The following is a 6,000-nucleotide window of genomic DNA, read 5'->3' as shown; positions in this document are numbered from 1 at the left end:
TATTGTTCATGGAAAGATATAGATATGTTTGCCCACTTTCGTTTCTAATCATATTGGTTCACTTTGAAGAACTCATAAACAAATATATGTATTAGGAAGAAATAAATCTTTGATAACTTTTTTCAAAACAATAATTTTCTTACTATATTCATATTTATAGATATGGAAAAATAATTCTAATATAATCTTAATTCATTTTTAGTAATTAATTTATTGAAAAATCATGGAGTTGAGAATTGAATGTAAAGGCAAGTAATATTTAAAAATAATAATTTTCTTACTATATTGCTATTTATAAATATGAAAAAATACTTTTGACATAATCTTAATTCATTTAAGTACTTAAATTTTAGAAACATCTTTATTCTTATTAATTTCTTTTTAATTTATTCATAGAGGTAGAGATTAATTTTGTTTTGATTTAAGAACTAATTTTGTTCATAAGATTAATTTATTTTAAGTAATTAAATATAAAAATATTATGGAATTGAGAATTGAATGTAAAGGCAAAAAATAGATATTTTATAAAATAACAATTTTATTACTATATTGATATTTTTTTTATGGTAAAAGTGGAAAATCCACTAAACTTATATATTATTAATAAAATGTTTACATCGGGTTCAAAAAAGGCATAGCGGCAGGAAAGAACCCACAAGAAAACCTCTGGTTGTAGCCTTCAAAAAAATAAAACTAGGCACTATGATAGTTCTGATACTAAATGTTTAGTATAGATGCCAAGCTAACAAGATGAGAGGGGGGGGGGGGTGAATCATACAAACTTAAACTTTCATGAAATCAACAGATTCAACCTCGGTAACCTTATCAGAAAAATAGTAAAGCATGCACACTCATAAACAGATAAGATCACAAAACATATAACACCAGATTTAATGTGGAAACCCAAATAGGGAAAAACCACTGTGGGATTTCGGACCCACTAAGAAATATACTCTTCTAGAGTATGCTCAGTTAAAAGAAAATCCTGTTAAAGATTACAAACACATTGCTAGATGTGACCCGGTTAAGGGATTTCCCTCAGATATGTTAGGATCTTCACTTTGTTAGAAGTGACCTTGTTAAAGGATTTCAAACACTCAATCAGAATGTCACCTTGCTAGAGGGTTTTACAAATAAGACTGTTAAGTCCACTCAGTTAAGATATTTTCTGTTACTTCACAAAATAACAGTAATAAAAATATATCTGCAACTTCACATGTAAAAATGCTAAAGCAGATTCTTATTTTCTCAATACAATCTAGTCATAGGACTTATCTTGTCCCTCTGCTGGGCTCTATACTTTGTTATTCAAATAGGTCTTCAAGATTTTGTGCTCGGTAATCACTACGTAGCATCCATGTGCTTACATTTGCCCACATGCATTGTTTATCAACAATTCCTTATTTATAAACAATTTGCTAACCGCTTAATCTCCTTGATCACATCTCCCATGATCAATCATAGCCATTAGATCTTCAAACTTGACTAGGTTCAATGTATCCTTCGATTTGAAAATGTTTTACCTTGCCTTGGAACTTGTGCTAAGGTATTGTGGTTCAATCTGAGCTATAGATCTTCCTGCCGATCTTTCATTGCCATAGATTCTTACCAAACTTCATACACATTGTATCAATCATTTAATCATAACCAGCTCATCAGCTTCCATCATTAAATAACATTTGTATTCATCCAATGCATTCTATTATTACTTGGTTGCAACTCGGTGAATACTAAACTTCACTTGGTAGACATTCTGCCTTTATTAACTGATAGTGATAACCTTAGGGTTTATCGACTAGGTTCCTTAGGGTTTACCGACTAGGTTCTTTGCTCGGGAACATAGTATAGTATTAACCTTACAATAAACAACATATGTAGGATATCAAAACAATCTAAACATCATGATCTCATCATTGTCTAACTCGGTAATAGTTGCCCATTGAATAACTTATTCCTCCCCTTATTCATCACATTCTTTCTGTGTCTTTTATCGACATCTTAATTCTCTTCAAAACATACTTCTTAAGATATGGCAACATCATACTGAATCAAAAAATCAATTTCTTGACATCAATGACAAAATTATAATATTAAGACAGTAAACATCCTTAATCAGTTATATCCATAATCATCAACAACCTTCTCAATATCCTTATTGAAATGCGAACAATCTCTTATTGTAATTGGAATGCCAATAATCTCCCTTTGTCTGTTATAATGCCAACACACTACCCTTACATCATTTGTTTATGTCCAGTTAGATCCCCCAATCCCCTACCTCTAATATTTTTACAAGTGTCCCATAGGAAAATTCCAAAAAACTAGACTGCCACCAAATGAAGGGCTGAACAAAAATTCCATGAAGGACCACTAGGGAGATAAGAGAGTTATAAGTTCCTGGCAAAGCCGTAGATGATCATCCGAGCATAATAGAAGTGAAAGAACCTCCAAATCTGCAACATCAAAAACCATTCCACCAACTACAAAAAAAAGTCAGATATCCAAAAACCAAGAGCTAGTGCTCTCCTTTGGAGGTTCATGAGCTGAGACCAGAGGCAGAATAACCCTTAGAGGAAAAGCCAAACAAGCAGGAGTAGAGCACAAAAAGGCCAGAGTGATTAAATAATGCAATGCCTGAAAGACAACCCAAGCTTTATCCCCATACTAATTAGGAGCCAGATACAACAGAAAATCCATGTAATCACATATCAATCCCATTCCTAATTCATGCAATAATTGGCCAGACCAACCATTAGCCATAAACTCATGATGAGGAAGAAAACCACTGTAGTAAAAAGACCCCATATCAAAATGATAATCAGCCAATGCAGGAGAAACCAAGGCCCAATTACAAACTGACAAAAAAATAAACGTGGAAACCAAGAGGTGGACCAAATCCTCATCAAGTAAAACATCATAGCAAATAGTAACAAAGTGAGATAGAAGCTTCACATAAGAAACCTGAGGGTAAACTTGTAGCCACCAACACCCCATAAGCCTACGGAATTCAAAATCTACCACAGGAGTAAACAAATTAAAGACCTTACCAAGCTTGACATAATTGTCCTCATTTTCTTCTTCCACTATTTGGGCTTCTAAAACCATTCTCTATGCACCAATGGATAGAGAAGAATACATTTGCAGGTTGAAGAGCTCTGAAAAAGCCACAAAAATATAAACATAAAAAGTTGCTTGACAAGATAATATAATGAGCTAATATAAATGAGAAAACTGCCCTTAACTTCCCATAATGGCAATGCAAAATATCCATTGCAACCTTACTTGATTAGAACATTTCACATGGATTAACAACCCTTAAACTGACATCCATAAATGAATATCCAGCAAGAGAGGATGCCACCCTCAATAATGATTATCACATAAAACCAATTCTATCAAGGCCGAAAACACACACAAGGTGGCCAGAGATATAGTACAAACACTTTAACAAGTAGTAAAAGCACAGGAACATACTACACATTGAAAAAGTTACAAACATGCCACAACCTATGAAGGACTGAAACAAAAACTACTCAAATCACACATGTCACCACCCTATAAATGACTTTATCAATGACTGATACGCAAATTAAAAATGTGGTTTCTATATCAGATAGCGGGCCTATGCAAGGCATCCCATTGCCTTATACATAACCTTGAGGAATATCCCTTACCTTGATAGTATTTCAATTTATCTTTAGATTAACATGCATATACAACAAAAACTGCAAATTACCTGCTAACCATACCTCATGGGATATACACCCCATAATCTAACCTAGAACACACCATATGTAAACAGTAGCATAATATATCCTATCATCCTCCTATCTACACATGTGGTGCAAATAAAATCTGATCAAAGTAAAGGATAACATGCGCACCTCAAGAGATAATAGAAATAGATAAATTGAAATGAATTACCATAAAACCATAGGTTAGATCAAAAAATCCAAGAACCCATACCTCAACAGAATATAAAGTGATCTTAAGAATGATTTGCAAACTGTAGTTTACTTGCTAACCACACCTCATGAGATATACACATCAACATCTAGCCCAAAATGCAAAATTGTAAGAATACACCATATGTGAACAGAAACATAATAAAGCCTATCATTCTCCTATCTACACATGTGGTACAAATACAATCTAATCAGAAAAGAGGATAATATGAATACCTCAAGAGATAATGGAAAGAAGTAGCTCAAAACAATTACCTTAAAACCTTGGGATTAGATCAAATACCCGAGAAGAATGTCTTGAGGAATATCACTCACCTCCACAATCTTAAGTTGAGCACCAGTATCAATTGCAATGTTAGCCAGAAAATCTGCCAGCCTATTAAATTCTCTAAAACAATGAGATAATGAGAATGTATAAAAGAAGGACAAATTTTCCAAAATATGATCTACAATGTACTTCAAGTGCCAACAATTACTCTTATAGCTCAAAACACTCTGAATGATGACCATCGAATCCCCCTGAATCAATAGATTTTTAATCCCTAAAGAAATAGCCAAATCAATCCCAAGGGACAAAACTTGGCATTCAACAAAATTGTTTGACTGGGAACCAAGGGCATGACATTGAGCAACTATTAAGATTGTATTGTGGTAAAAAATAGCCATACCAGCCCTAGCCAAACCCGGATTACCCCTAGAAGCCCCATCAAAATGAAGCTTGAAATGGCCGAGAGGAGGAGGATCCCATCTAGCAGCAAGTCTCTTATTACTAGTAACTAGACCTCTTGCAATAGACCCATGAGAAGGGATGGCAGAGAGATTTCCATGTCCTTGTAATCCTGCCATCCCAATGAGAGAAGGATGTTAGATTTTCCAAATTCTTATGGATGCATGACAAAGCCACCTCCAAGATAGAAGCCTTTATCTTGATTAAAATGTCAGAGAGCGAAGCTGATGAATTTCTAGAAATCCTATTGTTTCTTTCTAATCATATGTTCCAAATGATAATCGATGGAGAGATGAGCCAGAGACAAGCATAAAAGGATGGGGAGAACAAGATAGGTTAGGCTCTAAAGTGGGAGAGAAGGTTATTGCCAATAACAAAGGACATGCCTAGTTTCTCAAGTAGCCATTGCCAACATCCAAAGGCAAAATCACAATGAAGAAACAGGTGAGAGGACAATTCCAAATTCTTATTGCACAAAACACAAGGGAAAACAATAGACAAACCCATCCTATCCAATCTCATCCCTGTAAGAACCCTGTCTTGTACAACAAGCCAAGAAAATGCACCTGCCTTCAGAAGGCAAGCCGGATGGTAGAATAATTTGAAAGGCCAAGAAGAAAAGTCCTTAGCCGGCATAAGGGAATTATATCCATCTTTCACAGAGTACTTGCCAGATGCACTCTTAGTCCAAATAAGCCCATCTTCCCTCTTAGACAAGATGATAACTCTATCTTTGAGGATAGTACAAAATTCTTCTTTCAAACTGGGATTAACATTCAGACAGACAATTGATTTCCATTTAGCCATCTTCACTTGCCCATTATGTACAATATCAAAATAATCAGACCAAAAAATCCCGCATCTGTCTGAAAGGATTTATTTTAATGGGGCCCAATCCCTAATGAAATCTAAAGGATAGTAACCATTCCAAGCATCATCCCCAAATCTAGCTTTACTACCATTGTGCACAACCCAAGAAAGATGAGGCAACACGACACTTCTACATTTCACCAAAAAATTCCAAATAGCTGACCTCTGAGGCAAACTCGAGGCACGAAAAATAGACTCTCTAGCTCCATTATTAAAATACTTGGCAAAAATGATCTTAGCTCAAAGGGAATCTAGTTTATCATACAATTTCCACACTAGCTTAGCCCCCAGAGCCAGATTCTGATTCTCCAAACTTCTAATTCTTGACCCCCCAAGCTCTTTAGGAAGACAAACCTTATCCCAGGCTAGCAAGGGGATCATATTTATAAATATGAAAAATACTGACATAATTTTAATTTATTTAAGTAATTAAATTTT

This window comes from Cryptomeria japonica, chromosome 1, assembly GCF_030272615.1.
Source record: "Cryptomeria japonica chromosome 1, Sugi_1.0, whole genome shotgun sequence".
Classification (NCBI taxonomy): domain Eukaryota; kingdom Viridiplantae; phylum Streptophyta; class Pinopsida; order Cupressales; family Cupressaceae; genus Cryptomeria; species Cryptomeria japonica.
This window is presented reverse-complemented; position numbering follows the sequence as displayed.